At 34.9% G+C, this 25,211-nt stretch overlaps 1 long non-coding RNA gene across 1 annotated transcript in view; it reads right to left on the bottom strand.

Annotated features, from left to right (window-relative positions):
- LOC149413552 (uncharacterized) overlaps positions 1-25,211 on the bottom strand; it is a 195,869-nt gene that overhangs the window by 10,756 nt on the left and 159,902 nt on the right. Inside the window, exon 3 of the long non-coding RNA XR_016304222.1 lies at positions 16,430-16,532. This is a non-coding gene — a long non-coding RNA (uncharacterized LOC149413552). The remainder of the gene's footprint in view (positions 1-16,429; positions 16,533-25,211) is intronic.

Genomic DNA, 25,211 nt, shown 5'->3' with positions numbered 1-25,211 from the left:
GTGTTAAAATAATTTGGATAATAAAAAGAATTAGAAAGATTTTTGTAAACAAAATCGGTAGAAATAATTAATGAAATGGGACTTGTAGGGGAATAATATAGTTGCAATGATTGCAATGTGTTAAATAATTCTGCCATTATGATTTATTGCAATACAGGAAGTTTATAATAGAATGCTCAGTTATCTACAGTTGAATCCCCATTTTTTTCAAATCATTTTCATGTTTTATTTCTATTATTTTTTCCCCAGTTGCTTTGCGGACAAGCAATTTATTAGACTTGAACCATACAAATTGATAAAGGGTTTCTTTGGCCCTTTGCTTCGTTTTCCACATCAGTTCCTTGAAGTAAGGAGAGAGTACTTCATTGATGAAGATAGGAGAGGTTGGGTTTAAGGTTTTGGCCTCTTTCTTTAGCGAGAGTAACGATTCCCTTGTTTTTTGGCTGTACAAGGCAATTTGTAGTTTGACCGGGGTGTTCCGCCTGCGATCTTGGGTCCTGGTCACCATGCGGATGTCTTGTAGTTGCAGGGGCAGTCCTAGCGAGCCAGCTACCCGAAGAACGGCCTCCGCGGGTTGTTCTCCCGTCCGTAAGTCCACACCCGCTATTTCCACGCTGTCGGAGAGTTTGACTTGTTCTAAATCCGCGAGTCTACTTTCCAGGGAAGAGATTCTGTTGTTTTTTTTTCGTTTTCTTCACGTAGGAATTTAGCTTCTTTATAAATGTCCTGTACTTGTTTGAGGTTTAATAGCATGTCTTCATATTGTTTACAGATGAATTCACTGCTTTTTTTGAGGGCATTAATTTCCTCCTCAAACATTTGTTTTATTTCAAAAATTTTGTCATCAAAATGTTTAGTGAGACGATTATATAAGGAGTCGGCTTCTGATCCGAATGTAGCGGACGATGTAGCAGGTGAGTTCGGTCTGCTTTTGCATTTTGGGCATTTCCAGATTTGTTTATTTTTTAATGACATTTTTTTGAAATTGATGTCTGTGATATTTAAGCAATTGTTATGGAAACCGATGTTGCAAGTGGCACACGTGAGCGCATGGTCATTTTTGGTGATAAGGTTTAGGCAGGCTTCGCAATTCATTGTTGGTTCGCTTTTTTAATTTTTTTTTAGATAAATATTCGGAATAGAGTAGGATTCGGTGGTTAGTGCGGCCTCTGTGTGGTGATCGAGCTAATAGATTTGTAATGTTTGTAATAATATTCTTGTTATTGCTCGCAGACACAGATGGCGTTAAATAAAAACGAAAATAAATAAATAAAGGTTATAGTGAAATTTGCTTTTTTAACTTATTTAACTGATCTGGTATGCACTGGACATAACAATTTAATTTATTTCATTTATATATTTTAATTTTCACTGTCTTGATTTAAATATCTATAGGGAAATATTTTTATGTGGGTTGATTTTGTTACACTTTGTAAAATAAATGTCAAATGTCACAGTTTGAATGATGTTTTTAAATAGATCATTTAGAACAGATTCGTGTATTTTTGATTAGGGACGGCTGGATGAATATACGTAGGATAAAGCACAGTCGCCACTTTAATCCGTTCTGGGTTCACAGAACACTTTTTAACAAATATTTTTTATAATTATGTCGGGAGATGAGCAAAACACGATATCACTCTGTTGTATTATTATTGTAACTCAATAAGAAAAATGTTGTAATGTATGGCCAAGATCACTCTTAATGGGTGAAAGCCAATATAAAGAATAAAAGAAAAAAATAAATAAAAGAATTTCCGAATGGAAATTTTGTACATGCAAGTTACAATCGCCGGGATTATCTTAATGACCCATTGCCAAGGAGGTAAGCATCACAAAGCAGTCAAAATCAGAAGTTTTAATCCGGGTTATCTTAATGATGTTATGGTTAGGTTAGGTTAGGTTAAGTTAGGTTAGGTTTTAACAAAAAAGTTTAATTGTAATTGTTAATTTAATTTGAATGCGGCGTAGAATCGGCTGGCGTAGAAACGGCCAGTGCAGAACCGTCCCGGCGTAGAAACGGCGGCGATGAACTGGCGGCGAAGAATTGGCGGCGTAGAAACGTCCTAGACCCGGGTTACTACTAACCTGACAATATTTGAAAACTCCAACTTTACTACCAAAATTATAAACGAAAGATGTTGCTTGTGTAATGATGGAGGAATTAGCCAGCATAAGAAATGAACGCTCGACACGATTCATACGGAATCGTAAACTTGGCCACTAACCGGTCTTGTATTAATGTAACTATATTATATTTATTTATTTATTTTATTTATTGATTAACGCCCTTTTACGGGGCTTTTACATAAGAATAATAAGAAATATACATTATTTATTGTACATAACTGAATTGCTTCATTAACAACATTTTGTATTAGTTTAAAGATAAATTGAAGATGTCCACTGACTTGGTATAATAGTTTCCCTCCATTAGTATTCTGGGCAAAGATGAATACATATGGTTGTTAGTCCCAGAATTTCTGCACAGAAATAAATCCTGACTTTTAGTATTACGTTGTGGAATTCGGAAGCTTGTCAATTCTAGCAATACCGGACTATCAACTAAATCATTTAGAATTTTATATAGAAATACCAGGTCAGTGAAAATTCTTCAGTCTGACAATTTGAGCATATTCATATAATTTAACAGTGTTGTAGTTCAACCTAAATTTATGAAAACGTAAGAATTTGTTTTGTATTCTTTCAACAGCTTGTACATGTATATTATAATGTGGGTTCCAGACAGGAGAATTGTACTCAACTTGACTTTACATAGGCAAAATATAACAATTTGATACAATTTATATTGTTAAAATTTCTGGTTAGCCTAGTTATAAATCCCAATATTTTCAAGCCCTTATTAGAGATTTCTGTTATGTGGTTAACAAATGAAAGATTTGATTGAAAAGTGATGCCTTAGTCTTTGATTTGTGTTAATGTCTCAAGAGCATTGTCATAAATGTTGTAATCAAAACTCGGAACTTTGGAACTCGTTATGGGGTATCTTCAGACAGAGTTGAGTATTCTGTCATCGTATAATAGTTACTTGTATATTTATAGCACAAGGTCCAATAAAAAACCTTTATTACCATAAGAAAAATTAATTTAATAATTTGACTCATTATCTCCATTTTTTTAACAGAATTAACTGGGATTAGATTACTTCAAGTAGAATGAAAATAATAATCCGAATTGGGAAGCATTTTCATAAATATAAATTTATTTCCCAATTTTTTTTAAAAATTAGCATTCTCCATGTAGGCAGGCGTCTACGAAATGACTATTTCAGATTTTCACGAAGCAATATATTTATATGCATTAAGTCTACTAGAAAATGATTTTTTAATAAAATTATATGTATGTAATTAGATAATTATTTAATGTAAAATATTTATTTATTTATTGTTTGTTCACATTGTATCTTTTTTACGTTAGAATTTTTAACGTGAATGTTAATTTTTTTTTGTTGAGGTTAATAATTTTACAAAATAATAAAAATAACACAAAGATTATGTATCGAGAGAACAATATTGTTACTGTTTTGTTATTGACCGGTCGGTGGCCGAGTTGACATCGCGTTTGGGTCCCACCCAGGCGTAGTGTGTTCAATTCCTCGGCTGGCTAAGTCCTCCATCACAACACAAGCAACATTTTCAGCTTACTGTGGTGGTAGTAGGAGATTTTCAAATATTGTCAAGTTATTCGTAACCCGGGAATTTTTGTCTTTCTTTTTAAAAATAAAAAATAAAATTAATGTTTCTACGAATTGGGTGCCTACATGGTACCTATTTATCTAATTCCAGCCATTTCCTTACAGTACGAGTATAATGTAATAAACATGTAGGGTGACCATGATATACAATGATACTTGATTGCAAAAAAAAATTAATTATAAACTTTTATTTTGAAAAGGACCAAAGAGAATTTAAAAAAAGAAAATAATGAAAAAATATACATGTTACGCCATTAATTTAGAAGGACAAAGATGAAAAAAATGGTGGCAATCCTCGGCTAGCACAAATAATTTAAAATTCTTTTTAAACGTACAAAAGGTATTAGACGACGTAACAAGATTTGGAAGGCTATTAAATAGAAGTGGAGCCTGATCAAAATAATTTCTTGAATTGCCATAAAGTTCAGACCAGAGCCAATCCTTGTAGTAGGAATTAGCTGAGTTCTTTTCGGAATACTAATATTGTTGAAAAATCCGCAAAGCGTTTGTGTGATAAATAGTTGTTTTAAATTAATGATATTACATTCCTTATAAAGTAACTGTGTAGGATATCTGAATTCTTTGCTGTACATAACTTCGAGAATCAGTTTTTGGGCTATATTAAGTGGTTCTATAGGGTTTTCCAATAAGAGGTGTTATTTTGAATATTAATTAAGGAATTAATGATTTATTATGGCCGGAATTGGATGGTATTGATCTGGACAACGTTTAATTTCAAGAAGACGGCGCTACGTGCCACACAAGCAACGAAACCATTGATCTTTTACGGGAAAAGTTTCCGGACCGTGTTATCTCTCGAAGAGGTGATCACAATTGGCCACCGAGATCTTGTGATTTAACACCTTGCGACTTTTTCCTTTGGAGCTACGTGAAAGAGAAGGTCTACGCCAACAGCCCAGCGTCGATTCAAGACCTCAAAGATGGAATTCGTGAGGCTATCGAGGACATAAGGTAGCCACTTTGCGATTTGGTTGTGGAAAATTTCATGAAAAGGATATGGTCCTGTAGGCGTGGTTGTGGTGGTCATTTGACTAATGTTATTTTCACTATTAACGGCATACCTTCCTCTTAATAATGAAATAAACATTCGATCATTTATATTTAAAAAAAGGCATTTTTCTTTGAATATCAAAATAACACCTCTTATTGGAAAACCCTGTATAATAGTCATCAGGCAGGAAACCTATTATACACTATTTATACGAAAGTAGAAACTGAATTACAGCAAAATTAACCGTTTTTAATTTGTCTTTGCCTAGTACATGTCTGAAATCTTTAAACATATAGATAAGCCTCCTAATATTATTTACTAAAATTTCGACATGATAATTCAATCTCAAAATATATCTTTTTTACGCCTAGGAATAAAACCCGCGCCTTCTGATGTCCGGTCAGGTGCTCTGAGACCACTGAGCTACGTCGGCTGGAAAATGTGTAAAAAGTGTATTTCTATATAATAATTAAATGAATAAGATTATAACGTATGTTGCGTTTAACCATAAAGCAGTCCCACAAAAAAAGTTAATACTTCTCTTTGTGAAAACCGAAGATAATAGATTGTATTATGTTTGGTTAAATCGATTCTCAATTGGTATAAGATTAATGAAATAAATTGAAAATACGTCAAATGTCTACATTTATACAAGTATATAATAAGGGTAAAGCCTGGGCCTCGATTCTCGACGAAATGATTCCACTCGAACAACGAAAGGTTCGAACCACTCGTTCAAGTGGAATGACTTTTGACGTTTGGAGTATGTAAGTATGTACCTTCGACGAGACTCAAGAATAAGTATGTCGACCAATGTATGTACTTTCGACGGCGATTGCGAGCGGCCTGGATAGGAGAATCGAGGTCCTTGTGAATTCTAGCATGAAATTACTGTGCCCAGAATATTAATTGAACCTGGAAAGCTCCAGATGACAAAATTCGGAATTCGCATTCAGATACGATGAAGGCTAGCTCTGGTAAAGGAGCAAGTTTTTACGGCAATTTCTTGCGCCGTCAAGATTTCAATATTTTCTCATGCGTTGCCCTCTATTGCCGATGAGTCCGACAATATTGCTAAGCAAAATGTATTTCCTTCTCACTCCATAATGTATATTTTCCATAACTGCCATAATTTCAATATTTACTCATGCATCGCCCTTTATTGTCGACGAGTCCGACAATATTGCTGGGCCAAATCTATTTCCTTCTCGCTCCATAATATATATGTGCCATAACCGCTAGAATTTCTAACTCGATAAATTGGCGATTTAGCATTTTTGATCATACAGGTGAAGTTATTGCAGGAGAACGTTTATATACTCGTATATATATAAATTTATATTTGTTTTTTTTTTAATTCCCTTGTCCATGTATACAATTTGTTTATACAATAATAAACCACACAACCAAATTAATAAAGTGTATTTTAAATTTATTCTTGAAATTTTCATAATTTTTTTAATGTTTGTAATTCTTTAAGGAGTTTGTTAAAACATTTAATGGCCGAGTATGTGTAATGGTGTTGTGCTGTTGTGTATTGAGTTTAGGCATTATTATTTGTCCCGTGGTTCTCGGTCTGGTGCTCAGTTGCTCAATTATTAATTTATCTTTGTGCATTTGAAGAATTGCATATTTTTGATTGATTCTGTTTAATTTTACACGAGTCGAGTAATCGGACTGTTTTTGTAGAATTATTTTAATGAGTCTTCTTTGGACTACTTCCAGTGGGGCTAAATTAGTTTTACACGCTCCTCCCCAGCCTATTATTCTGTATTGGAGAATTGATTGGGCTAGCGCATAGTAAACCTTCTGTTAGCATTGGTTTTTGAAGGATATTTCTCAATTTAAGGAAAATGTAGTAAAGTTTACGTATTTTTTTAATAGTTTGTTCAATATGTTCTGTCCATTTAATGTGTTGATCTATAAGTGTGCGATATTCGCGTAGACTATCGACACATGGATTAGATTATAATGGTTATAATCTAGGCAGGTATGTGCCTATGTAAATTAACGCTCTGTTCGCTGAAATAAAAAGATAGATATTCACAAATGTGACTTACGGAAGAGTTGGTTGTGATGTTCGATGATATGGTTCTTTTGGTAGCGCTTGTATGGTGGAGTAATTCACAGGCACTCTTATAAAATTGAGCTAATTATAACTCCGGCTAAAAATCGAATTGACACATCGGTTCTTTTATACAGTGCTTTGGTCAACTGTGATTAGATGACGTTTTCGCTATGGCGCCGGCGCGGGCGGCTAGATTAAACTTAAAGCAACACTTCGCAGATTCAAACCAGTAAAATTTGAATCCTAGCCTCCTAATTGGTTGGAGCTAAAAAAGCGTTCAGCGTCACGAAACAATTAGTATGCCAAAATTATACAAATAAATTCCCATTATACAAATACAAATAAAGTGCTAGTCCGATTGCAGACAAATAGGCGTTATCTATTCCAAAAGCGAAAAACACATATTAAAGTAATTTTATAAATTCTTAAAAATCCCAAGTGCTGACACTATTATTATAATAATTTATTATTTGACGGTATAACAACAGTGGAATTTGGACTAGAGGCGAACGCGTTAGCGCCGAGTTTCGAATAACGACAGTTCGAACCCCATTAATTCCAAATAAATAATTACCGTTTTATATCTATTTTTTTTTTCCATAAATATTAGTAAATATAAAAATAAATATACAAGTGAAAAAAAAAACAGGACATTACAATAAATACAATACAACTCTTAGTGACATGTAAACATTAAAATAAACTTTAAATGGCAGATCCCCCGTGTACCCCCCCAGGGGCTAAAGATCCTTTTAAAAAATCGGGAACCACGCCGAGGTCACCGATAATCCGGAACATTAGCAGTCCAGAACTAGTTAAGTCCCCAAGACAAACCCGAGCCGAAAGCAGAAAAGTTATGGACAAACGACAAAAGAAGGAAATTAAGACTAATAAACAAGCGTCAATCCCCACTAACACCAACTCTGCTCTTTCTACCACCACCGCAACAACATTCTCCTCTACTACAAGATCCTCACCAATAACACACGAGTCCAGTCCAGCGCTTCCATCTATCAACGAAGACAAAATTCCTCCTCTCAAAACCAAACCGATTCTGACTTCTGTTAAAATCCCCCAATATATTTCTCTCCAGAAAACGAAACAGTCCGAGACAGCCATGAATATTGTTCAAATTGCCACTCTGGCACTGAAAGCAGCCGAGCCTCTCAAAAATAACATATCCAAAGAAGTCCGCGACACAATAATCTCATCTTTGCTGGAGATAATTGAGAAAGGAGCCACACTGGGAAAACAACTTCATGCTCTGGAAGTCGAATTACTTGAAACCAAGGTGCAGAATGCAGCATGTCAACTGAAGATGGAAGAAAGACACTGTAGGGAAATGTCAGCTTTCTGCGCCAACTCTCAAAAAGAACCCGTACTCAGTTACGCCTCGGCAGTAGGGAATCGAGGAGATCGCACCAGACATGCCGTAATAGTGTCGTCATCAGACCAAGAAGCGACGTCAGAATCCATCACCTCAACAATAAAGGATATTATCAAGCCAGCCGACCTCAGAGTGGGTGTCAGTGGTATGTCAAAGGCCAAAAATAACAAGGTCATAATTACCTGCCCTAAAAAGTCAGATGCACAGAAGATCCTAACAGCAATTCCAGGGCTGACCAATGGTAACTTGGTTGCTCATGAGGGCAAACGTCTTAGACCTAATGTTATCTTGAAGGGGATCGAAAAAGAAACACAAGATTCCGAAATATTAGACATGATTTTGCAACAAAATGATACTATCTACGAAGCCACTGGAAATGATAAGGAAGCTATTAAAATTCTAAGATTCACAAACAACAGGAAAAATGATAGGCTACGAAATGTTATTCTGATCGTCAAAAAAGAAGTACACTCAGCTATGTTAAAACAAGAAAGAATAAATATAGGTTTCCAACGAGTCCGAGTCGAAGACAGCTGCCCAATCATGCAGTGCTATAAATGCATGGGATACGGTCACTCCGCCGCGAGATGTACTGAATCAAAAGATCGTTGTCTACACTGTGCTGGTGAACACAAATCATCTGACTGCACAAAAAAGGAACAAAAAGAAGAATTCCGTTGCTGGAACTGCTTTAAAATGGCCAAAGGCAAAATTGAGGCACCAAAACACAGATCAAACGATAGGGACTGCCCCTACCGTGCCATAATGATGTCACGCACAATGGAGAGAGTTGACTATGGCTAACTCAACTGTAACTACAGCATCCGGGACCCAGGCCAGTATAAATGAATACAAATATGAGAAAATTGAAGACTACAAGCCAATAAAAAATAGCCTTCGAATAATGTATCTTAACGCGAGAAGTATCAGAAATAAAATTGACGAGATTGAAGAAACTTTAAAGAGCATCAAACCCACTGTACACGTACTTGCAATATCCGAAACCTGGTTGGAAGATGGTGAGGAGTGCTTCTTCAACATCGACGGCTACCAAAGTACATTTGCGTCTCGCACCAATGAAAGAGGAGGAGGGGTGATTCTCTACACACACCATTCACTAAATGCTACAACTATCGAAAAACATTGTAGTGAAAATTCTTTCTTAGGAATTAATATCCGTAATAGAAATTTTAAACCGTTAAATATTTATGTTATATACAGAAAGCCTACCTCAAACATTAACGAATTCTTAATGTATCTTGAATCTATTTTAAATAACTGTAGAAATGATACCCTTATCTTTGGTGACTTCAACATTGACATTCTTCAAAAAAATAATACATCTCTTAAGTACATCAACACGCTAGACTCATACAACTGTTTCGTATGTAACACATCCTATCCTACACGAGTAACAGATACCTCTACTTCTCTAATAGACCATATCATCTCAAACAGACAAAATATTTCCTCAACTACTGCAAATATAGATGCCTACCTAAGTGATCATAACATTTTGATATTAGATTACCAAAACAGCTTGAAACATCACACTAATAATAGAATACATTCTTTTTCAAACAACACCAAAACCGATAAAAACATGTTAAAAACATATTTAGAATCCCACAACTTTCCACACGAAACCACCAGTAATGCAAATGAAAACTATAATAATTTTAATGAATACATCAAAACAGCAATAAAATCATCCCAACATAAATCTGAGTTACGCATAGGAGACCAACGGAGGGGTAATACTCCATGGTTTGATGCAAAATTAAATGCACTTATCAAACAGCGCAACAATGCGTTTAAACTCTGGAAAAAAAATCAGCAAAGTGATATATTCACAGCACTGAGAAATAAAACAAGAAATCAAGTTACCAACTATAGAAGATATGCTAAAACCAAATACTACACGACTATATTTAAAGAAAACCTGCGTAATCCGCGACAGACATGGAAAATAATAAATGCAATTCTAACAAATAGCTCGACACCCCAGAAGGATGAAATTGAATGTCTTCTCATTAAGAATGAAGAAATAACATGCCCAACACAGATAGCTTCAATTTTTAACAACTTCTTTATATCAGTTGGGGAAAACTTAGCAGCCACAATTGCATCATATCCAGATGATTCTATCACTATAAACACGGATCAAAAAGCAATCCAGTCCTTATACATGGCCAAAACAAATAAAACAGAAGTTCTCAGTATCATCTCTCAACTAAAGTCTAATGCATCTCCAGGTTTAGATGGAATTACACCAGTGTACCTGAACTTTTGCAAAGATATATTAGCTGACCACCTTGTTTTTCTTATTAATCAATCCCTGGATAGTGGAATCTTCCCAGATCAACTAAAGATAGCAAAAATAATTCCGATTTACAAAGATGATTGCAAAAAAAATCCTTCTAATTATCGTCCTATATCCATCCTATCTGTCGTCTCTAAAGTTTTTGAAAAGGTTATTAAGCTTAGGCTCACTAAATATCTCTTATCAAACAATTTACTCGCATCCCAACAGTATGGATTCAGAAACCAATCTAACACAAAATGTGCTGCCTTCGATTTTGTATACGCCCTCCAAAAGCATATAGACCAGGGTAAGCATGCTGCAGGCTTATTTATAGATTTAAAAAAGGCATTCGATACGGTTGACCATGGGATACTACTAAAGAAGCTAGAACACCTAGGCATAGTAGGCACTCCCCTGAAGTTACTGTGTAGCTACCTCTCTAATCGACACTGTCAGACCTTTGTTGGAAAAGGGACAAGCAACATGGGAACGATAAAATGTGGCGTGCCTCAGGGCTCCGTACTTGGACCATTGCTATTTTTAATATACATAAATGATATTGCTAAATGGGGACTTAAGGGTACAATACAACTCTATGCAGATGACACAGTGATTCTTTATCACAATAATGATTTAAACAAACTTGAAAAGGAAATGGAAAGGGATATAGCTTGCCTGGCAAACTGGCTGCGACTAAACAAACTTAGCCTAAACATAAAAAAAAACACATTACATACTGTTTGCAAATAAAAAAAATGTAAGTCTTAATATAAGTCTTGATAATAACCGCCTTGAAAGGGTTGATGTTACAAAATATCTTGGCCTTTTCATTGATTCACAACTCACATGGAATCACCAATTTAAACATGTTCTATCCAAAATTACTCCTATAACTGGTGTTTTATATAGACTTCGCGGGTTACTTCCTCCCTCTCTATTAAAATCGATTTACCATGCTATGATTCACTCACATCTAATATATCTCGCCGGAATCTGGGGATTTGCTACAAAAAAAATGATTTCAGAAGTCCAAGTCGTCCAAAATAGAGCCCTGCGAAATATTTTCAGTCTACCTTGGGACACACATGTCAAAGACATCTACAGAAACACCCAAATACTTCCTTTTAATACCATTCCCACTTTTGAAATAACGAAAACTATATTACAAGTAATTCAACACTCGGCACATTCCAACACTACACTCTATTACAATTGCGACGTACACCAACACAACACAAGAAATCACAACAAACTTCATATACCAAAAATCAAATCAACAAAATATGGACTAAGATCCCTAGAATACATAGCTCACACAAAATATAATCAACTACCCAACGAGATCAAATGTGCAAGTCAATGTAAAAAGACCCAAACTAACATGCTCAAACTTCAACTTATTAATGACTATCTGAAATAATAATGTTGTGTATGTCCCATAATATGTCCATTTAATACATACAACTATATGTTTCATGTAATGCGTATCATTCCCGCAATGAGTTTATTAACTCCTGGGAGTACAATGCTTTATATAATATACTATATTCTGTATTGTATACTTTTAATAAATAAAATAAATAAAAAATATTTTATGATTTTTTTTTTTGTCAGTATAGAGCATTTTGGTGAGTTGCAATTATCAGAATAATTATATAAATTATGTAAATGTTCATGTACGGGCCTAAATAAGTAAATGACCGCAATCTTGACGGGCAAGACAATAATATATTGTTCGGCAATAGGCAATTATTTATCTTGCTCGTTTACAAGCATCTTAATATCTACTACTCCAATTTTCCACAACAATGGATTCATCCTATTTCGGAATTAGATAGGTATATAAATACGTCTATCAACAAATATTATTACATGATCCTTTTACACCCACTTATTCGATTAAGTATTTTTAATGAAAAGCTTTTAATAGCTAATGAATGTATAAGTTCTCGTGGGAAATTCATCGCTGCACAACTATTGTTCGTATTGTTGATTTTGACTTGTTTATTCCAGATCTCGGGGGGGGGGGTGTAATCCCACGAGTTCTACATAATACATAGAATATAAATTTAAAAATAAAATATTGTAAGATAGAAAAGAAAAAAAATAAAATATATACAAAATAATAATAATAAAGAAAATGAAAATAAACTTTTAGTTTTAGACATCAGAAATTGGCTCCATCGTTGGGCTTTGACATGTGATTTTGTTTTTATTTATTACAAATAACATACAAAGCAAGATCAATAAAAATCAAAAAAGAAAATAGAAGACAAAAATAAAAATAAAACCTCTAAAACAAAAACGAAATAAAATCGAAACTAGATACTCCACCATGCAAGATGGAAAAATATAACACCAGGAAAATTACAATACATTGGTAAGATTGAAGAAGATGGTAGAATCATAGTCATGCAATTTGATTGGATGTCTGTGGGTAGAATATATATATTATAACTAAACCAATAATAGGATTTTAGTGAAGTGTCTTTATTAAAAACTGATTACAAATAAAAGTTACAATAGCTGATGGGGATGGGTCTGGCGGGAGAGGGAGAGGTATAGATACAACACAATAGATACAAGAGGGGAATAATATAGATTTAGTTGCTTTCGGAGGAATGTTTTAATTTCGTGACTATACAAACACCAATTCAAAACATTGAAATATTACAATAATAAGAACAAAAGCCACGAGACGCCCCACAATCATAGTTCCCGGATATCTGCTGAAACTCGATTTTCAACATGGTTTCATCATCCTCCGACTAGCAGTGATACCCAATCTTTTTTTAACTTGGAGACAAATTTTCCATATTCCAATTGTTCACAACCGCAAAGGGTACAGGAGTATAATGTTGCTTCGAAGACATTGTGGTATGACGAGCTTCTAGGAAAACTAATCCTAAATCACGTAATGTGAAACAAGAAATCATAATCTTTATTAATAAAAATGTCAACGTTCGTTTGTTAAAAATCTTAAATTTCCGAAAGTTCTTCGCCGATTGCTTTAAAATTTGAACGAAACGTTGCATTCGAATACGCGTGTATTTTTATAGAGATGTCGCATGTGACAGGTAAAAACATGTTTTCTTTAAATAGCGAAATCTATTGGATGTAAAAGGAAAACGTGCTATTGTTTATCTATCTGCACCGATAGACTGAACCACAGCAATTCGTGGCGGGGTACAGTTAGTAAAGAATAAAGAGTTAATAATTGCATTTTTGAAAACAGTCCTGTGTGCCCTCCGGGCAAATGTTTACCGTTTTTTCAGTTTGTTATATAATTAACGATTTATTTAGCAAAGATATCCTTATTAAATGATAAAATCAGGCCGCGGGTTGTGAACCACTGCTCTACAGAATTCACTCGTACGTAAAACTTCACCGTCGTCAGATTTAGATCCGTACCCTTCTCACACGACGTAACATATAGGCAAACCGCTGATAGACCCATCGCAACTTCTCCATCTTTCTCGTAAACGACTCACACAACAGAAAGAGATGTCACAACGTACTCCGGGTGGTTAGATCATAATATATTATATCCCTAGACTCAGGTCCTTACCGTCCTTACACGCCGAGGACCCTACATAACGTATAATATAACATTCGATAAATCCATCGCAACTTCTCTTTCTACCTCATAAACAATGCATGTAACTGAAAGAGAGGTTAAAACGGAGTCCTTGGCTGCAGGACCATATAAAACTACCCAAAAAGTAAAAAAAGGAAGTAATAAATTAATACTTTCGTCAGCACCGTAAAATTAATACAATCAAATAAAAGTTCATTTGTGAAACCCAATTAACCTGGCATAGAACAATAAAACCTACAATAATAATAAATACATATACCCCCACACACCCAACAAACTTTTAACAAACTTTAAAAAAGTAATTTAGTTTTAGTGGTCATGTTCTTAAAATTATCCCCCTACAGTGCGCCTTAGCCATGTACAACACGATGGATAAAAAAATCCAAAATTTAAAGCTATGTTTTTGTAAAGAATGGCGTAATAAAATCATGGTTTTTAATTTTACACAATCAGTGAATAAAAACTCTAACTTTTAATAATCCCATCGCCGACGTGCAAAGTAAGGTTATTTCATTTCACCCTGACCATAATCTTAAAACTATTAAAAATATATTTATGCTTTAAACTTTTGTACTCTTGTTAATTTATTATTTTGTACGGCCATAAAATATTAACAATTTTTTTAATAAAATAGTTGAGAGTAATTACCCCAAATATATTATTCCCTATCGACACAAATAAACGCATATTTGTCTGGCATTTCAATTGGAGATGCTCTGAGAAACTTGATCGATCCTTCAGCAACTATACAGATATAAGACACACTAAACTAGTGCTCTGCACTCTTAGGTCCTTCTTCCACAAAGTATAAGTGTCCGATATTCGACGATTCCAGTATCTTGGCAACTATCCCATATATTCGTATACAGGCACACTTTGCCTAAATTTTGTAAACTTGTCGGCGACGCCAGTATCCCGCGACCAGCCGGACATTCCCACCCAATTTTAAACATGGTGTCACTTGTATCAGATATAACATTTATAATACTGTCACACCTGTACCTACACTTTTTATTATCTTTCTATTGTCTCCATGGTTTAAAGTGTATACAACTTAGTAATTTTTGTTTTGATTTAGTTCTGCATGTAAATATTCTAATATCTGAATACGTCTGTCTCGACACAGGTGTACCCTAGTGAGACAGATGTCGAAAAACACATATAAAAAACGTTATATTGATAAATAATAAAAAAAAATATATATATATAGATATTTTTAACATTGAATGTGCTTTAGGTAATTGGTAGGAACAAAACTATCAACAAATAATATCAGAAAATAAAAATGACAATACTGCAACTATTTGGTTGCGAGTTAAGTTATGAAAGCATTCTAGATTTGACGTTTCGAGAATTGAACAATAGTCAGTGGCAACGTGTGTCTCATGAATTGACTAGCGTCGTTTGCGATGTGAGTGCGCAACATGAGTATCGGATACTTGCGTATACCTGTGTAAGAAGGGCTTTACATGGTTGATAAGAAAAAACGACTCCCGACTAGGTCGTGAGGCAACTGCCTTGAACTTTCACCGATAAAATATTAAACATTCTATACCTAGATACACTAAAGCACGCAAACTCAAGGAGACGCTTTCTGTCAGGTAGATAACCCTTTCAGCCCCAGTGTTAATTCAAATTAACACGAACTTAGCGATTTAAAAAAGCTATTTTTTTGTTTTCTTATAGCTTGTAATCTTTTCTGTGATGTCTATTTTTTCCGCTCGATTGAAATTCTTATTCCCCCTACAACAACGACAAATATTTTGACATCTGCTGATTGTGAGTTTCATTTTCTGCCGTCATTGATTACTTCATTTAAGGTGAGAAATCAATATTTTTTACTCGAATTACAAATATTTTAACGCATAAAGATGTGTTCTATAATAATAACATCGGTTCAATTCGATGTACACAGTCATTTGCCAGAATATTGTAAATGAATTTCAATGTTCATTCAAATTAACACGGGCAGTGACGGACATATTTTCGACTAGCATGGCGAATTTTTATAGATGTTATTTGTTTTTGTAAATATTATTTGTTTGTACCTTCGAGATTATCACTACATTGTAAATGTGCATTTTTGACATTAAATAGTTATTTGTTTTACTTTTGTGTTATGTTTATTTTACCCTACTATTTAAAAAATACCCTCTGACGTCCAATATTAATCCAAATTAACATAAAATAATTATTAAAAAAAAAGTAAATACCAAAAATGTTCAAATAATTTTCTTAGGTATTATCAAGCATTACATATTTTATATATGTGGAAACAATGATGCGGGTGTGAAAGGGATAATAATATAATACGTTAATAATATGAATAAGAGTAAGAAATTACCATTTTTGTCGGAGTCGGCGGCCTCAAGGGCCAGGGACGCCCCGTCCGCTCCGCCGTTCACCATCGAGCAAGAGCTAGCGGAGGCTCCAGAATGGTTGCTGCTCTGCAAACAAACAAAAAATATACATTAAAATCAGGAAGATACAAGATTGTGAGGATTTCAAATAAAATAAGATGTATTCCGTCGACAGGTCAAGTTACCGGAGACAATGCGAAGGGTGACGGCATTGAACGACCAGTTCATTTTTGGTCGAAAACTCGTCTGCTATGCCATCTCGTTCATTCTCGGAAAAGATGTAGGTACATTTGTTCATTTTTTTTTCATGATTTTTTTTTATTTCATGACCCCATAATAATTGACTATAACTTAGTTACTTTTCATTATTTTCATCATTCAATTTTTAAACTCTGATCGTTATATGCAGTCACCCTTCATGCGTTTCCCATGTATGATCGCTGGGGTACCCCATGCATTTATCTACTGAAATTTTAATGGTCCTGACGTTTGAAACTGTATTTATGTGAAATTTGACATGAATAAGAAATATGTAGATATTTCAACATAGCTACCAGGGGTACGAATTTGGTATATATATGTGAGTTGTTAGCAGGAGAATATTTATGTTACTTAGTGAGATATCAACACGACGCAAAATTATAATTTACACGAGCATGTCCAAAATTATAACTTGCACGAGCATGTCCGAAATTATAACTTGCACGAAAATTTCCAAAATTATAAATTGCACGAGCATGTCCAAAATTATAACTTGCACGAGAATGTCCATTTTCGACGATTTTTTATTACAAAATGACGACAATAATTTCGTCACGCTGATGAAATGGTGCTAAAAATATTGACTGATGTGATTTGACTGGGAATACCTTAGACGTAACTAACAATGACTAACTTGGTGCGAAATGAGCCTTAAGTTTACTTCAGAATAGATTAATGAAGCTTACAACAGTCTATCCTATTGTTCTCCGTGCGGGAGACTGGTTGGGTTAGGTTAGGTTAGGAGACCTTTTGACCTCTCCAGTCGGACTCTCTCTTGTCGCAGTGGGAGGGATGGATTCATACTTCCGTCACTCTTGGACACATCGACCCCCATCCTGCGAACCCTTCATACCTTTTTCCTTCCTAGAATTTTCTCTCATTCCTTTCCACAAAAAGACCCTCTACACAGTATCCCCAAAGATAACAAGAGGGATTTTTTCCTCAGGGCCTCCTGTGTGGAGCTTGTGAAAAAAAAACATTTCATTTTTAAAAAAATTATATTATTTTCGAATTCTAAAATTTACATACCAAAATTTAAGGTTACACTTAAAAATTCGCTAATTTGTTAGCATTTTGTATGCTCGTTATCAACTATGTGACATACACAGGAGAGTAAAAGAGACAAACAATAGCAAGGTGATAAGAGTAAGGGAGGGGAAATCTTATCAGCCAACCTATTGGCTTGTAAAAGTAGGTGTGTGAATATAATAACGTATACTTTGAGTACACATTGAGAAATCGAAATACAGAATTCCAAATAAGGACGTTTGAATGAACAAAAATACATTTATTTACATGTTATCATAGCTATCGGTATCTTTCATCGATAAATATTACTATACTATCAACTTGTCAACTGTGACAAGTAATGAGTAAACAGACTTATCGGTAATGGCTTAGGGAGGACTGACAACTGTATAAATAATTAATGTGATTGACAAACGTACAAGGAGTTCTTATCGCGATGCACATAGAATTAGTTGCGAAATTGAAGAGATAAAAACGGTGGTATTGGTATGAGAGTTCAATGGATTGCCGCAACGCTTTCATTAAAAATTATATAGAGTTTTTATTATTTAGCTTGTCATGTTATATTATGCTGTACGGCCGCGCTCTCCGACCAAAACAGACCAAATTCAATGCTGTTGACTGAGCATTCGCGAAATTATACATTACCTCCGCGACCGGAGACCGAGATGTAGGCAGCCACTACGCGCGCATTTAATAGCCATAATATGATTTTTCTATATGGTATCCCCAGCGTCCTATTTACCGGCTGAGTGGAATAATCGCCATCTTCATTCACTCTTGGAGACTGGTTCGGTACGGCGGCTTGCGTACATAGCTCGCCTACATTCCTTCTGATATTAATGTCGTGTTTGTAATATTTCGAATAAGTGTAATAAACGATAGATTCTGTGAAATACAATCTTCTTATTTTTAATCGACACGACACCCCTATAGTATGCAAAACGGCGAGGTAAGCGTCGACCTTTGCATCCTATAAATGGTGACCCCGGTCATTGTTCCTATAGAGACCAGAGACGGACACAGGAGTCCGCGACCGGTACTTGACATTTCGCTTTGTATGGGGGCAGTTCGTGCGTGAGACCGGAGGCCGGAGACCGAAGACAGCAAGACGGTCTCCGCCCCGGACCAGTAGTGGTATCGCGTTGCGCTTGAGAAGCACGTGTGTTTGTGGTAAAAAATGACTGCTTTTTCTGACGAAGACTGAGAAGCTGATTGAACTGATCAGACAGCACCCTTCAGTATACAATGCTTTACTTGTCAAGATAAACAATTAAAATTAAAAATATTTTATGTTAAAATATTATATTACAAGAAGGTACTTTATCGCTTATCTGAATTCTTGACATTATCAGTTCCAATTTTGAAAATGATACTTAAATTCAAAATAAATCTGGTTACATGCCAAAGAGACCGAGACGCTTGTCGCGGTCTCCTGTCTCCGTCTGTGGTCTCGGCCTCCGGTCGCGGTCGCGGCGCGCCTTTATTCGTGAATTCGTAATCTATGTAACAGATAGATTAGATACAGGTGCAGTTCCGAGAGAGTCAATTTATTGCGGATTGCAACCTGCAGTCTAAAGAAAGATAACCTCCGATAGGAGAAGGTACCAGAGGAATAATATATATTTTTTTAAAAGCGGAGACGGTTTATACGTAGTTCCCGTGAACATTGTGCTATCTCCCATTTTACCTCAATCCTTTAACAACAACCCAGTCCCTTTAATAAAGTTCACCAGGGTTGTCATTGGGTATATGGCTATGTCTTCTGGTTCTACTGTATGTTTCCCCAAGTGAATTGGAGTCTCTTCATCCTCTTCACATTTCCTGCATCTATTGGTGTTTTCCACTCCCAATATCTGCATGTGTCTTCTGAGATGGCAGTGTCCTGTTAGTAGTCCTACCAGTTCCCTCAGCGAGTTTCTGTCCATATCGAGTAGTTTCTTAGTTCGTGTAGGGCAGTGTTTCCCACGGTGGGGCATAACGTCTCAGAGGTAGGGCACCACGCTTTACAGATGAGACACGTTAAGCATTCAAAATATAAAGGGAAATACTCATCGGTCATACAAAAAAATGCCGGGCCAAATAAAGGGCTCCATCGATCGCATATTATCGTATGCGCACTGACGACCGTAACGACGAATCACACGTGTATCATCTGCAAACTTTATTTACTGATTTTAAAGAACGATTTGCTGATTTAAAGGAAATAAATTTTCGAACTTGGTTGACACAACCAATGCTAGTAGATATTTCAAATGAACAACTGTATCAAAAGGAACTTTCAGAAATGCAAAGTGATGATTCGATTAAAAATATTATTTAATATAAAAGGAATAATGGCATGGATTTGCGAAGAAACTAACACAAAATATCCTAATATTACTTTGCATGCCAGAAAATTATTATTACCCTTTCCCTCATCTTTCTTTCATTTGATGGAAGGTGGTTTTAGCGCCATAAGCGATTTACTCATTCAAAAACGAAATTGATTAATTATAACTAATAGAGGGGACCTAAGACTGAAATTAACTAAGTTAGATCCGGATATAAAATTTCTTTGTAGCCAGCGTAACTGAATTTAATAATGAATTATTCGTCAAGATTTGTGTGTTTGTAGGTACTAAATTTCAATTGTCACTTGTGTTTTATTATTGTTTTAATTTTTATTTTATTCTACTTAATTACATTTTCAATTTGTGTTTTGTAATAATTTCAGTTATAATTATATGTATTAGAATAGGTTTTATTTAATTTCATTAGGGGTTCATATAATGTTTACAAACATATTACAAAATTATTTGAAAATTTACCTGCTGTTTAATTAAAAAAAGATATCGGTGGGGCATCTGACTTTTGAAAAGACTACGGTGGGGCATGGCATAAGGAAGGCTGGGAAACACTGGTCTCGGGTCTGGTCCTTTTAGAGTACTTTGGATTGTCTCATTCCAGGTGCCCTCTCCCATTCTTTGCGGTGCTGGGATTTGACCCACCTATCAATATTTAATTTGAGGAATAATTTGAAGTTTAGTTTGAACGTATATTCTGTACTTTAAAGTTGTAAGTCCGGAAGTCTACCAATTTCATCCTGTTTACGTACTAACTCTAAAAACAAAGGTGTACTCCGATATACCTATTATTTCTAAAATAGCCTAGTCTAACACATCGACAGTCCAGTAATACTTAAGAGCAATTTAAAACTCTAATCAATCCTTCTGCAACAATTTTGCAAATGTGACGCGAATGGAATTGAATCTTCAAGGTAGTCATATAAAATATAAACATATATTTACCAATCTGCCAGATATTATTAAATTGATAAATGGGGCGTATATTATGTATCAATATTTAAGTTCTTCCGAAGCCTTAAAAATATGGTTTCCGTTTAATCTCGTCTTACAAAATTGCGTTGGTGCCTTCGGGAAATATTGCGAAATCAGGAAATTGAGAATCAGGTAAAGGAAGAATTTCAGATGGAAAATCAACTAAAATATTAGAATTTTCGCCGCTAAACGCTTTTCAAAATAAAAATACCGCGAAATTGCAAAGAAAATCAATTTTATATCAAATCTCTCATAATTCTCGTATTTCGTGGATTATCCGATGAATAAATGACTAGAATAGCTAACTAGTAGAGACGTGCAATGGGTGCATTGTTCTATAACCAAAGGTAGGCTGTTTCAAGTTCGGACATAAATTCTGAATTGAATATATTTTTCGCGAAATGCCCATTTTATTATGACGCTGATGGTAGTGGCCAAGTGAATAAATGAGCTACAAATTCCTTACAAAATTGGTTCCATGGCAACACAGGACAGTGGCAATTCAACACACTTTAGAAAATTGATAGATATAAAGTCATTAAAAGTGATAAAAAAGCCCATAAACCTAACCTATTAATATTATATCTATTTAACCTCTGTGGAACAATAAAGTTTGATGTTTGACTCTTTCAGTGTAGAGCGAGACAGATATATTATAGTAATATAAAAGCCCATGTATTAGTTTCATCACGCTCTCACATCTCAGCTCGCAACTAGGAAGCACGAAAGTAATCTAATCTAAGTATGAATAATTCCACAACATTATGATAATAGCGGGTCAGCCAATTTAACATTATTATAATAACCTTGTTTTTATCTGTTTTCATGACTTTATATCACTTTCCAAGAGTGTGTTGAATTGCCACTGTCCTGAGTTGCCCGGATACCGTCTGACAAGGATATTTTTAGTAATTATTATCAACAAAAAAACTACAGGAATTTAAAGTAAATTAATTGGCTTTCAACCAATGCATAGTCATGACTCATGACCATTACTCTAAGCCAGTTAGAAATTCCCAAATTTACTTATCTACCTGAAAGGTAATCAGATAAACACATATTTGTGGGAAGCCAAAGCGGATCGTGTGGTATCCGAAATGCGAGGCTACAGTCGTCATAATACTATGGAATTACAGGCATTACAGGTACAACAAATAATCATATGTGCACGTGTAGTAAATGGATTATGTTTGCAAATTTTGGGCATCAGTAGACTTGACTGAATTTTGACGTGGTGAATCGTGGCCAAAAGAAAACGATGTAACTTGTTAGTGTTGGATCAGTATTCTGTTTAATTTTTGTTCTATTTTCTTAAACTATATTTACCATAACGGCGAAAAGTGCCATTTACATATATGAAAGATATTGACAGAAATTGTACAATATGGAAAGAAAGTAAAAATTAAAAGATTATATAAGTTAACAGGAAGAAAAGAATAGACGAATTAGTAAAAACTTGTTAAAAGAAATAAAGAAGAAACAAAAACATATAACCTATTTTGCAGTGATCCCAGGCGAAGCTTAATGCCAAATCACTATTTTGATTCATCTTAATAACGAATTGGTGTACATTATGACTACAAAAAAAATATGCTTTAGATAACTTGAAGGTTTTCCTATCGCTTCGCTTGAGTAGAATACAAATAAATATATAAATTACTCAATAAAACATACAAATGCAAACTAATAAAAAATATTTTTTTTCAATAGAAATGTATGAACGCGTAAAGGAAACAACTTTTTAAAAATACAGTATTATAGCTAAGATTATCTGTGACAGTTTCACGTGATTAACTTGTTTGCTTTCTTATAAAATTATTTACAAAATAAATAAAAACCAATTATTTGTTTGAAATCGAACGATTCTAGACTCCGTTTGTCAAGAGATTTTAATGCCTATTACCAAGAATATACACAATTTTGGTTTGCAGCTCCCTCTTAAGTTTTCCCCCGGGGGTCCCCGACATATTCTACCATTCAAAGTACTCTCTTAATAGTCCTGGCACTAATAAGAACAAAGCTTGAAATTTTCGGCGACATCGGTCGACTATCTAAAGTACTAGTCTAAAATTAATACACCAACAATTATTGTCAGACTCTTTCAAACCCTTCGTACATACCTTAACCCTTGAGTACATTCATCACATTAGTTCAGTTTGCAATGTTTTCTGTGTATTTCGTGTACGAAAATTCCAAACGAAATCAATGGTCTCAAGATCCGTATAGCTAAATGTCTAGAGGCAGTAACTCGTTCGATGTTTTTAAACAAGATGAAGGTGAATCCATCTAAAACCGAGTTTCTCTGGGCGGTCACAAACAAACGTCAACATTTCATAGAAGATTCACCTATTTCTATTTCCGGCATCGATATCATCCCAAAAAGAACAGTCAAACTTCTCGGTGTCGATTTAGATTCGGACTTTTTATTCAAAAGTCAAATAAATAAGTCTGTAAGCAGGTTTTTTTCACCAAGTCTGCCCGAAGAAACCTTCCTACAGAAGCAACAAAACTACTGTTACGTAGTCTCACGTCTCAATTACTGCAACGGCATTTATGCCAGCCTTCCAAAATATCAAATTGACAAACTTCAATCAGTGTTTAAATAATGCAGCAGCATGTCTCATAACCGGGGTTTCTAAATATTCACACATTTTAGAACACCTTCGTAACCTTCACTGGCTCAAGAGCCCTGAAAGAATCCAGTACAAATTGTGCTGGATGTTGTTTAGATCCACCAATGAAATGGCCCCACCCTACATCTTTGAACTATGCGTCCCGGAAAACACTGGTCTGAGGCAGTCAACTCTTAGATCAGCAACATCATCAGCGGTAGGCAGTCTGGTGGAAGCTAAGCGCAAGCCAAATACTAAGTTTGGTGATCGTGATTTCGGAGCATCTGGGCCAAAGGCTTGGAATAAACTCCCTCTAAAACTAAGATCCATAACAAGTCCAACAGAATTCAGGTCTAAACTAAAATCTTACCTTTTTATGCTGTCATAACCCTTAAATTAAATATACCATTCCCGAGAGAAAGGCCAAATATATAAAATTTTCAAATTTTGTCCTAAATCCTGTATCTAAATTTCGCTAATAAACAATTAATTAATTGTTATTATTAAGTGACCTACCAGGTAAGTATGGTACTGTATATTATCTTCATATATAGTTAGTAATAAATAGAGTAGAAATGTACTATATATTTGTAAAACGCCCTCGAGGTGATTTTGCACAAAAACGTCGCCATACAAATCATCTTAATATTATTATTATTGTACTGAACATCTCAAAATAAACTATAATAGATGTATGAGTGTAATATTATGTCTCAATACTGCGCTTCGCGTATCGCGTTTTGAATAACAATTTATTTTTAATCGAAATAATTGTAATTGTTCGTGAAGTAATTAGGAGTCAGTCCAAGCCGTCACGATGAGCGCACGTGACATGGCTGACACGGTGTTGAAACGACACCGTGTCAGTTATTGGGTACAGATGGAATATTAACTATTTAGTAAAGGGTTAACCGAATAACCTCAATATTGAAAATTTCCCCAAAAATTATAAAATATCCATAACAAAATAGAAATTGCATTGGAAACATGGCGATCCCCCGTGGGAAGGGAAATTTTTACCCTTTGGCTTGTCGACAGTTAAAACTATATCATATAAAACAAGTACCTGCTCAGTCACCATATAAAATGATCAAAATATCGCGAAATACAGGGCTGGCGCGCTGCACTTGTGATTTTTGGAATGGTTGCCCTGAAGACCGAGGGGGTCGCTAGGGGCGGGGATAGTCTCGGTTGAAGACAGACAATCGTCGATGTGCAGCGGGATTTCCGTTTAAGGCGATGCACTACGTCATGTAATATTTTAAATTGAGCCGCTATCAATAACAACCCTTACGTAGATGGCGATAAGGTTTAAATTCCTGTTTCACACCATCCGCCTGTTTTGATTTATGCAAGAAAAAAACATGGCTAAAAAGTGCCCTTTATTTTATTTTGTGGATGTTCAGGCATAAATATTTAATTTTTACTAGATCATTTTATAAATAACTTAATTTGCCACATTATACAATAAAATCATAACCGAAAATGGGTTCGTAAGTAGGAGATTTTGAACTTTAAAGCAGTTTTCATAAGCCTTATACATT

Source organism: Hesperophylax consimilis, chromosome 21 (genome assembly GCF_061612785.1).
Source record: "Hesperophylax consimilis isolate HC1 chromosome 21, BYU_Hcon_1.0, whole genome shotgun sequence".
Lineage (NCBI taxonomy): Eukaryota > Metazoa > Arthropoda > Insecta > Trichoptera > Limnephilidae > Hesperophylax > Hesperophylax consimilis.
Note: the sequence above shows the minus strand (reverse complement) of the source record. Positions and strands in the feature narration are given on the sequence as shown.